Below are 12,860 nucleotides of genomic sequence, written 5' to 3'. Positions count from 1 at the left end.
TATTTTTTCACTTTTGCATGTTTTGACTTCCTGAATAATAGGATTATTCAAACTATCCATAGTAGATCATACTTTGGAAGTAGGTATTGAGGCAAGACTATCATGAATTGGCTTCTAGATTGTCTAAGCGTTTAGACATAGCAAAAGTTTGTTACAACGTTCATGAGTGCTCCTGAAATATGATTTGAGTATTGGATTAAACCCAGGCTCACATGAATCACTTCATGGAATTAATCACGAGTGATTGTGAGACGATAATATCGTATAGTCTTTAAACTGAGATATATGAGTTGTTGCTTACGAGTTGGTTGTGCATTGATAATGCGTAAACATATCAGTAACTTGATGTTATAAAACGTATTGTTGTGTATGATTTAATAAGTAAATAGTACAAGCATATAAGTCAAAGTTTATCTGTTCCATTTATCCTAAGAGGATTAAATGCGATATCTTGGGCCCCTCAATAATTTTGTGTTGACTTATGTGTTGGGCCCGATCAGGATTGAGTTGATGTGTTCAATTAAGTTCTATGTCATACAAATCAGAAATCGGAAAACGAACTGGACAATAAGTATCACTATGTTCCATGCATTTTTTTCGCATGATATCTTGAGAATGGAGGACTACATGATCTCTTATCTATAAGACGTGTCAGAGTTCGACAGCAGCTTTTGAGAGCTACGATTACTAATCGGATTTTGAAGTCATACTTGCATTTATAGTTATTAGACTTATCCAAGTTGGAGATTATTGGATTAGGTGTCTAAGCCCATAACTATATTTGGTATGTACTTGATCCGATGGTAGTATGGTCCTTTTGGGTTGCCTTCACCATAGCAACTTGATCGGATGAATTATGGAGAAAGAGGTTAATTGTGATTTATTAATATATTATATGAATAATATATTAATTGAGAAATCATATTATTTGATTAATATTGGTCAAGATTTATTTGGAATTAATTTAGTGATCAAAAGAGATTAACTAAATTAAGGGGACTGATACTGTAATTATAAGATAATTGCAAGATGGGCTGTGGACTCCTAAAAGAAGGAGGTGGACGAAATTTATGTGGAAGCCCACATAGATTTCGTCCATAGGGGCCTTCTGGAAGGATCATGTGGACTGCTTAAGGCCTAAGCAATCAGATTAGGGTTTTGACTGAAACCCTAGCAGCTCAGCTATATAAGGAACCCTTGGGACTCTAGAATTCGACCAAAATCTAAAAAACCCTAAGAAGAGTTCCAGCCGAAATTGTGATCCCTAGCCTATCTCTCTCATATTCCTCCAACTTGCTCTTTGTGTTTGTGATCTATTAGAGGAATCACACTTGAGGTGCTACGTTCTCAAAGGTTGAAGATCAAGCAAGCTACAAAGAAAGGTAATCATCTAACCTTGCATTAGATGTTAATTTCGAAAATAGCATGCTAGTTTAGGGTTATAGCTTTGGATGATTATTATTGCATGTATTACTTGAGAAAACCTAGATCCAAAGTTTTAGGGTTGCATGTGCAGCATAGGAATGATGTAATGCTCATAACCCATCAAACTTTCTTTGTGGTTATGATGTATAGTGACTTGGGGACTGTAAGACAATTCTTAAGACCAGTATGAATAGGTGTAAAATGTAGTGTAGACCTGTACTACCCGAAGCACTAGATTCGTACTTGGATCATGAAGCATTGCAAGGTTACTAAGGCACTAGCAGTTGAGTTTGTTTTGTCTGTTTCCATTATTACCTAGGTTATGGTGATAACTAGGAAAGTAGTTTTGGTTTAAGACCCAAGTGGTCATGAAGGATCGATTCCGAAAATTATAAATCCACGTAAGTGAGTCGATTGGTTCAGAGAACCATGTTCTCTATAGTGACCAACTATAGTCAGAAGATTTATGGAGGAGGTGATTGACAGAAGTATTCCAACCTTTGTTAGGGATGAGCAGCTAGCAGATAGAGATGCTACATGTTATGATGTGATTGTAGGTCATTTCCCCTTGACCAAACAAGGAAATAATAGTTTTTTAACACAAGATGGAAGGTTTCTTCCATGTTAATGTCTATTTTGTAGAGGCAAGAGTTTAATTAGTTATGTATCCATTGCGTCATGCAATGGAAGGTCATTAGAGTATGACCGTTAGGTCTGTTATTGTAGCCAACGTAAATACCTTATCTTAGATTGGGTCTATGACCCGATTAGAAAAGAACAATAGTCTCTGATGAAAGTCAACTTATGATTCAAGAATTAGAACGGAAGTTCCTATCGTGGATGAAAGAACAAGTGTATGTTCAAGCACCACCATCAGTAGATAGGTTCAAACCTGTAGGTTTTCGTTCAGGAAGCCAGGGGAACTACAATCATTGTAGCTAGTACATGAGGCACAAAGAATTGTCTTTTGTATGTTTCTACCATAATGCTTCAAGAGATTATCGAAAGGATCTTTACAAGAACATCAATTGGAGCGCGACAAGGTTAATCGTCCCTAAAAAGAGGGAAGAATATTATTGAGTTTAGAAATCATCATTGTCACAAAATATTTCCATTACATTAGTAGTATCCTCTTATACCATTTTGCATATGGTTGCATTAGCAGACAACTTCATGCTTGTCGTAACTTATTTAGACTATGGTCGTGCTATACGTGAAGATCACTCATTGTAAACACATACAATGATACTACCTTGGGGATGTTAAAGTCATTAATATGACAATCAAGAGTTTCTTCCAAAAAGAAAGAGAGCTATAAATCACAAAAAGTAAAGCCAGCTTGGTCTTTGATTAGTTGTGAGTAGCAGTATGTAAGGGTTCAAACCCAAGTAAGAGAGAACAATCCCTTAAGGAAAGAGTATGAAAGGCAACTTGACTTTGGATTTAACGTCAAGATCCAGAAATTTTGAAGCACAAGAAGCTAGGAGAAGATTTATTAGCTTTTATTGTTGTTATGTAAATGATATAATGAATGTTTTGGTTGGAAAGTGAGAAAACGACATCTAATACCTGTTAGAAATTTGGGGTAAGAAATAGCACTTAGAAATTCTGGGAATTGTGTAATCACTTTCAGATTGAAGTATTTGGGTGGTACTCCCTAACATTTATACGAGTAAGACTCAAAACTGAGAGAAAACTGAAGAAGAGAATGAGACGGTATGTTTTCGTGAGTACTAGAATTCTCACCAAAATATGGTTAAGTATTTTTCTTATCTGAAAACTGACACAAGATAGTTTTCTGTCCCCAAACTATCTTCAATAGTCAACAATTGTCACAAAAAACCTAGCCAGGCGATCTACCCCTTGGGCCCCGCCTAGGGCTACAACCCCTTGGACACTGCTCCTAGGGGCGCTGCCCCCGAACCCCCCGATCGTTCAGGGGCTTCGCCCCTAAATGACAGTCTACTTTGAATCTTGAATAAATTAAAACAAATGTGAACTCTGCACCTTTATTACTTGATTTATATTCATCAATACTGATTTTGGTCAACAAGTCAATCCAATACACTTAAATACAATTAGTGAAACAATTCACCAAAAAACCTCCCCCATATAAATGTAATATTTATTAACTTAAAAGAAAACATAACAAAAAAAACGGTGCATAAATGAAATGTCGTGACGATTGAATTTCATATAAGTATGTTATTCATTCCAAATATTCAAATTTCAAGGTGTCACTAAGGATTGAAACCTTTATATTCAAAGTGAAGACTTGAGGATAATACGCACAATAGTTTACATTCTCATATGTTCTAACTTGACACTATATTTTACTAGCTTGTGTCCCATACTTCAATAAGCATATTAATGTCATGTCCCAACCTCTTGAAGCAACTAAACTTCATGCTTATATAGGTAGTTCTTTTGTTCTCGCACCTGCAAATGCAATTTTTCAAAGAACTATTGAAAAATAAAGTTTCAACCTCCTTAACTTGTAATATTGAACACATACCTTGGGATGATGATAATAATGTCTTCCAATCTTCAACTATTAATCTTTCCACATCGAATTCATCATCTACTATCACATTAGATGGGAATTGGGTCTCTCAATAAGAAAGATATTAGGTGGACCTTAAACCCATGCCTACAGCCGCCTTGTGCTCTAGATCTCTTGCTAACCCTTTGGTTAGATGATCTGCTATAATCAACTGAGTTCTCACAACCTCCATAGATATCACACCAGTCATGATGAGCTCACGAATCATGTTATGTCTAACACCTAAATGTTTAGACTTTCCATTCAATGCTTGACTATAAGCCTTAGCCAATGTTGCAACACTATCACATCTGATATAGATGGTAAATATCGGTTTGGGCCATAATGAAATTTCATAAATCAAATTGTTTAGCCATTAAGATTCTTTACCAACAACAGACTAAGCTACAAACTCAGACTCCATGGTTGAGTTAGTAATACAAATATGTTTCTTAGATGCCCAAGAAATGGCACATTCTCCAAGAACATACACCCAACCACTTATAGAGGAGTGATCCTCTAAGTTGTTAATCCAGCTGGCATCTAAATAACCTTCCAAAACAGAAGGATATCCACTATAAGTTAAACCATAATTTATGGTCCCTTTCAAATACTTGAATACTCTACTTACGACTTGCCAATGATGTGAACTAGGATTACTCGTAGACCTACTAAGACTTCCAACAACATATGCTATATCAGGCCTAGTGCTAATCATGACATACATTAGACAACCAATAGCCCTTGAGTATTCAAGTTGAGACATTGGAGATCTTTTATTACGTAGAAGCTTAATACTAGGATCTATAGGAGTGCTAACAGGAGAACAATTCTCAAAGTTAAACTTTTTCAGTATGTTCTTAATATAATGAGATTAAGAAATTGAAATCCCATTTTTTCTTTGTTTAACTCTTTTACAAAAAGTTACTGCAGCCTCCCCCAGGTCTTTCATTTCAAAACTAGATGATAAGAATTTTTTGGCTTTATCAACTTCTTCTAAATCGGTACCAAAAATCAACATATCATCCACATATAGACAAATCATAACTCCTTTACCATTAGTACCAAGTTTGTTATACACACTTGTCATCTTGGTTTAATGCAAAACTATTAGACAAGACAACATCATCAAACTTTTGATGCCATTATTTTAGTGCTTGTTTCAAACCATATAATGATTTCTTCAACTTGCACACTTTGTGTTCATTTCTAGGCATCACAAACCCTTCAGGTTGTTTCATGTAAATTTCATCATCCAAGTCACCATTCAAGAATGGAATTTTCATATCCATTTGGTGAATCGCAAGATTATGTATAGATTCAAGAGCTAATAATAATCTAATAATGGAAATTCTGGCAACAGGAGCATAAGTATCAAAGAAATCAATGCCTTCATTTTGTCTAAAGCCTTGGATAACCAATCTAGATTTATACTTATCAATTGTGCCATGCCACTTCATTTTCTTTTTGAGGATCCATTTACATTCTAATTCCTTGCAACCAAGAGGTAAATCAAGCAAAATCGTATTGTTGTGCATTATAGAATCAATCTCATCCTGAATTGCCTCTTTCTAGAAATGAACATCCCTAGAAGCTATAGTTTCACTGAAATTATTTGGATCCTCTTCAATTTTAAAACAATATTGATGTTGAGATATAGTCTTATCCCTTGTTCCTTCAACTAAATATAGTTAAAAATTAGATCCAAGATATTTAGCTTTTCTAGCTCTAGTGCTCTTCCTAAGTTTAGGCACAAAACTTGTACCACCAGAAACATCTTCACCTTGAGATGTGTTCTTGCTGAAAGATTGTTTAATCATGTTCCTTGGTGTAGGTATAGATATAAATCTTTTGTAACATCCTGTTTCCGGGAATGAGATTTTAGGGATTTCATGTAATTAAAGAATCCTACTCAACGAGTTGGAGGCCTCAACTCGTCCTGTAGAGATTAGTCAGCCTGCGTGATTTATGAGGTCTACTCGAAGAGTCAGAGGACCCCAACTCGACGAGTAGGAGCTGGAAAATGAAACCCTAATTTCCAGGGTTTTACACCCTATTTAAAGGGTCATTAGCCTCCCTTTGCCTCCCTTACCGTCCCCCTTGAGCTCAGAAAACCCTAATCACGCCTACTCTCCATTTTTTTGTGTTAAGAAACTTGGAAGGTGGGTTTTGTGAAGAGAGCTTGAACTCTAAGGAGCTTGGGGCAAGGAGAAGCTTGTGGATCTGATTTCTACTTCATCTTAGCATCATCTTGAAGGTAACAAGTAGTTACCTTGACTTCTCTCTAGCTAGATCTCTTCATGCAAAGGTTTTGGGCTATTTCTAGTTTCTTGTGCAGTCATTTCTGGTTTTGGGCATGATCCGAAGTTGTAACTTCAGATCTGGACTCCTCTAGCCCCTTATAGTCATAAAGTTCTAGTCTTTAGCATGTTATGACCTTCTCCTTACCTAAAACTTCTCCCTTAGCTTGGTTTTGGCATGTAGGACCTTGCATGTATGAAAAGTTTGCAACTTTACGTGGAAACCATGCCCTAGGAGGCTAGATCTGCAATTTGGATCCTTGGTCTTGCTTAAAAACGTCTGAATGAGAAATGGACTGAAGGGAATCGACGAGTTGCATGGTCAACTCGACGAGTCGGATGAAGATTTCCTGTATTGGTTCTGCATGGACTCGAAGAGTCAGTGAGATGACTCGACGAGTTAGTTAGGGTTTTTCCCGACATTTGGACACCACGTGGACTCGACGAGTTGTCTGGAAACTCGGCGAGTCAACTAGGGTTTTCACGATTTCTCGAGTTTTGGAAGAACTCGACGAGTTGGGTCAACATGGACTGTTGACCTTGACCGTTGACTTTGACTTTGACCAAGGGTTGACCAGTTTGACTTCTGGGGGTATTTTAGTAATTTGGAAATTTATAACCGATAAAGTTACTGACAAGAAACTTCTTCCATGAAGCATCTTCAGCCATGTACTTAGATTTAAGAGAATCCCACGGTTCTTTTGTAGTTTTAACATTTTGATAGATATCAAATAGAGAGTCAGACATAACATTTAGAATATGACCATGACAAATGTACTCATCATTTTCCCACTTTGATCTTCTCTTTGTTGCCTCTAAAGTTTCATCTTCAACAAATTATGGCATGGGTGTACTCAGAACATACACTGCTTTTAGAGTAGTAAGTAGAAAGTGCATATTCTTCTGCCATCTATGAAAGTCCTTCCCTTCAAACTTGTTCAATTTGTCAAACTTGCTTGTCATGTCCTTCACAGAATCGCCACTTGCCATGATCACAAATTACTTCAATATTTGTTACAAATTTGGGGTAAGAAATAGCACTTGCAAATTCTGAGAACTGTTTAATCACTTTCAGATTGAAGTATTTGGGTGGTACTCCCAAATCTTCAAACGGATAAGACTCAAATTTAAGAGAAAATAGAAGAAGGGAATAAGAGGGTATGTTTTTGTAAGTACCAGAATGCTGACCAAAATATGGTTAAGTATTTCTCTTGTGTGAAAACTATCATAGGATAGTTTTCTATCCCAAACTATTTCCAACACTCAACAACTGTCACAAAAAATAGGCATTTTAATAAGAGTAAAACAAAGTCAAAAAGCTAAGGGTTGCCGCCCCATGGACCTCGCTCCCAGGGGTGCTATCCCCAGACCCCCATTCGTTCAGGGGCTTCACCCTTAGATGATAGTCTACTTTGAATCTTGAATAAATTTAAACAAGTGTGCACTCTGCACCTTCCTTACTTGTTTAATATTTATCAATATTGATTTTGTTCAACAAGTCAATCCATTACACTTAAATACAATTAGTGAAAAAATTGACCAACAATATGATGAGGGAACTTGAGACCTTTACCTATGCCTATGGGTAAATGGGATGATCTTACCTTAGATCTTATCATCAAGTGTCCTAGGTTTGTGTAGATTTACAATTTGTTACGAGTTAAAATTGACCAAGTCATAAAAGTATACCTTCCTAGGTATCACATATGTAGAGAATTGGTCTATCGAGAATGTTTTCATAGACTCGTTATCAGGAATAAGTAATAATTTTTTATTTGAGACCATTCTCTAATCTTCTTAAAAAATACTTATGTTGGTGATAACGTGAAAACTGTTGTATCCAAACAAATTCGAAACACGAAAGGGGCACAGAACAGTTAAGTTCGTGAACTTTTTCATTTTTGGATACAGAAAAATAGTCATGCGTGGAAGTTCATGTAACAAGGTCGCTTAAATAAAACCTTAAAGAATAGAGTTAATGTTATGGAATGCCAGACTGTTAAGCTATCATAAAAGAACCTAAAACATTATTTCATGTATAACATGATGAGATTGGTTAAGATATTATTTTGTGAAAACAAGTAGTGAGGCAACTCCTTACTAGGGGATCGAAAGGTGACATAGGAATCGTTATTCAGAGATGTTTTGTTGTTGTATGATTTAGGGACAAAATCATCCTAAGTCGGAGGTAATTGTAACACCCGTAAATTCAAGCTAAACGTTTACAGTATAATAATAATTATACATTTTATCGAAAAATGAAAATCGTTGATTAGAGTAATTGTACTTCGTATGTGTGGACAAATATTAGGAGTATATAATATTTGTAGAAAATCTTAATATCAAAATTATTGTTAAGCGACAAAATAACATTAAAAATAAAAGATTTTTTAGGATAAATAATATTAATGAAAGTTGTATTAGTCGTAATCACGAGCGTGTGGATATAAACAACGCTTAAATTTGGCGCTGTATGATGAGGTTATGATTTATCTAAGTTTTGCGTTCAACCCAATACGGCAACATGTGTTATAAAAATTGAATTGGGGATGGGTTGCTTATTATCCAAAGTGATATAAATGAAAGTTGTAGTAATCGTAATTAGGAAAGCGTGCAAATAAAGAACACCTAAATCTAAATTTGTATGAAGAAGTTATGATTTTTTGAAGTTTCGAGTGTGACACTGTACAACAGTGTGCGACACATAAATCGAAATGAATGTCGGTGGATTGTTAGCCAAAACATTCTAAATGAAATTTGTAGTACTCTTCAATATGAAATCAACGATATAAAGAATGTCAAGAACAGAGCTCATATGATGAAGTTATGAATTTCACAACGTTATTTACAGTCTAAGCATTCTTGGACCATAAAGCGAAAAATAAAATGTGAAGTAGCCGGTGATGACTAAATGAAAGTTGTAGTACAGGTCGATAGGAACACATGGATATAAAAACCATCAAAAAACATAGTTTGTATGTTAAAGCTAAGTTTTTAGAAAATTTAGAAATTCGGATCGTCAGATGGTTGACACGTGGCACCACGGATGAGCTACATGTGTCACAATCTGGTTTGACCCTTCCTCCCCAATCTGAACACGTGGCACAATCTGGTGAGACCCTTCTTCCTTAAGATCAAGCGACGTGGGCGAACAAGGAGCTGCCATGTAGGCAGTGCGCGACACGCCTAGGCGCAACGCGTGTTTCTATTTTTTCGATACATACTTCCGATTTTTCACTCATTTCTCACCACATATTCTCCCAAACTCTCTCAAATTATCCTGAGGCCCTGATGCCTAACTTTATTATTTCTTAGGTGTTAGTAGTGAAGCTCTGGAGCGTTAGAGAGCTCGAAGAATTAGAGCTTTCATTTTTGAAGTTCTGCCGGTGCAATGTTCAATTTTTCGTTAAACAACCTCTAAGTTGAGTTATTACCATACTTTAAGTATAACTTATATTTATGTTCGTAACCATTACTATGAACTTATAAATAAGATTATCAGTAATACCAGTTGTTATACTGACTGATCTACTTATGGAGGTGATGTCTAGGCTAGATTTGTGACGTGTTTAACGTGGATTTTCCAAACAGTATATCTTTATATATCAAATGGATCCTACCTATGATACGATCTTACATGGTTATTCCTTATCAGCTATACGTCAGTGTACTTTTGCATTTATTGATAAATTCGATAAAAGCATTATAGCGATTAAACTTTATAAATACGAACGAATACTAAAGCTTAGTAATATTCGTCTTTAGGTCGTTGTAAAAGGGAATCTGAAGTGTCCGTCAAAGAGTTGAGTTTCTCATGAGTCTTCCACCTAAATCAGGTGAGTGCATGGTTACTTTCATGAACACAATTTGATACAAGTAATTATTAAAAAGTATTAAATATTTACTAAAAGTTTATATGTGAGTTAAATGTATATTTTGTAACATATCTTGTGTGAACCATATATGGTTATTTATTTGTTAAAGTGCTTAAATGATATTATTATATGATAATCTTAAAAATAAGTATTATTACTTAAAAGATTTATGTATATTAAAATTATAAAATACATGATACTTTGTGTTAAATATATACACTAAATTTACGATAGTGTTTTCTAAACAGAGTTAGTATTAAAAGTTGAGTTCAAGATTTCTAATCCTATCTAAGTTTAAAACTAATATGTATAAATAACATTTAGATCTCGTTAAGTTGGATAAAAGAATCATTGCATACTGCATTGAGTAGTATGGTATAAACAGGAAAATGATTTGGAGATTGATTATAAGCATTATAGTCTTACCTAGTAATGAAATAAGATTTATAAAGGATGCATAGTTCGAGTTAAATCAAAAAAGTTTTTAGTTATACCATATAGTGTAAAAATATTACATAGGCAGGAAATTATGTTGATTATATACATTGTAATCTTGTCTTGTTATACACTAGGACTTAAAGGTGATGCTTAGTTCAATTAAGTTTAAATATTGGGTAACATCATATTAAGGGTGGGTGTGATAGGAACAGAGAGTAGAAATTTGTTCTTTGACACTATCATGCGTCGATGTATGGATTACATACCAAAGTATGATATAGTATTCCTTTAGACAGTCAGATATGGTGGGTACGATCAGGAAAATGAAATGGTATGTCTGGTCATCTCTCGAAGTATGATGACAACACTTGATCATTCTAGATAGTCTTGTGAATTACGTTGCTAGTATGGACTTATAACCCACAAATGTAGATGAAATGGATATCATATTCATCAAATACTCTGATGGCATAAATTGCCTTTATGACTTAATCGGCCAAGGAAACCCCTAGTTGTGTAGTAAAACCATTGCTCCAAACGATTCATTAGACGAGTTGATTCTTCATCATAATCATATACTAGGAATTGTGAGAATCAGTTCTGATGGGTATGTATGGGTGTACTGTTTTATAAATATCTAAGTTAAGGGATATATTTATATTGTTCGGTAATAGTTGGTTTTGCAGGTTTAATAATTATAAATTATTATTGTAATAATATTGTAGGATTGAAAACCCTATGTGTCTCACTAGGTTTTCCAACTTCACTCATTCAAATTATATGCATCACATGTAACATGGTTAAAGCTGCTGGAACTTAATTAAGATGCCGAGTGATTAAGAGACAACATACAATAGTTCTCATGACCGTTAGGTCTTTACTTAATTTTTTTTAACAAAACGAAACAGTTTCCGCAAAATATTTATTGTACTAAGATTTTCTGCAAATAAAGATATTATGATTTTTAACAATGTTATGTCTGGAAAATGAAATGGCATGTCTGGTCATCTCTCGAAGTAAGATGACAACACTTGATCATTCTAGACAGTCTTGTGAATTATGTTGCTAGTGTGGACTTATAACCCACAAATGTAGATGAAATGGATATAATATTCATTAAATACTCTGATGGCATAAATTGCATTTATGACTTAATTGGCCAAGGAAACCCCTAGTTGCGTAGTCAAACCATTGCTCCAAACGATTCATTAGACGAGTTGATTCTTCATGATAATCATGGACTAGGAATTGTGAGAATCAGTTGCGATGGGTATGTATGGGTGTACTGTTTTATAGATATCTAAGTTAAGGGATATATTTATATTGTACGATAACAATTGGTTTTGCAGGTTTAATAATTATAAATTATTATTATAATAATATTGTGGGATTGAAAACCCTATGTGTCTCACCAGGTTTTCCAACTTCACCCATTCAAATTATATACATCACATGTAACATGGTTAAAGCTGCTGGAACTTAATTAATATGTCGAGTGATTAAGAGACAACATAAAATAGTGCTCATGACCGTTAGGTCTTTACTCAAAGATTTTTTTTAACAAACCGAAACAGTTTCCGCAAAATATTTTATTGTACTAATATTTTTTGCAAACAAAGATATTATGATTTTTAAAGCGTAAAGAAAAGTTTTTTTTGTTATGAAAAATAGGGGATTTCACAACAAGTGGAATATAGGAATGGAAGTGACTGTAAGACTATGGGTGGATCCTAGCATTCACATGGGTTGAAAGAAACCCGTTCGGTGGGGGCCGTTGGGTTGGAATAGACCCGTTCGCTGAAATAGGTCGTTGGGTTGAAACAGACTCATTACTGTTATGTATGGTTATTTTTATGATTAGATGAGAGGGTTGTTAGATCCATGTGGATGTGTAGATTACTTTAGACGTTGTTGTTTGGTTACTCGTTTTGGGGATTTCTCTTGCATTTGTATATAAAGATTTCAGTAAACGAAGGTTGGCCGTGGATCCTATTATCTAGTTTATCGGTAAGAGGAATGAGGTCGAGGTATCTAGAATTGATTCTGTCGGCGAGCGATTGGCCATCATGTTTGTTGTGTGGGATAGCCTGGTATGCCAGGAAGTCAACTATTTTGGAATTCAATTAGAAGTTGTTCACAACCTCATCTTCGGGTCGCATGTTTCTCTTTAAGTATTGGATTGATAATTGTCATTGAAGGTGGCCATCTGTTTAGAGTTTCATTTCAGGGATGCAGTGGATGGAATTCAATTAGAAGTTGTTCGTCCATGAATGGATTTTG

Source organism: Lactuca virosa, chromosome 6 (genome assembly GCF_052849685.1).
Source record: "Lactuca virosa cultivar CGN04683 chromosome 6, Lactuca_virosa_CGN04683_v6, whole genome shotgun sequence".
Taxonomy (NCBI): domain Eukaryota; kingdom Viridiplantae; phylum Streptophyta; class Magnoliopsida; order Asterales; family Asteraceae; genus Lactuca; species Lactuca virosa.
The sequence above is the reverse complement of the archived record's forward strand: the minus strand, read 5'-3'. Positions refer to the sequence as shown.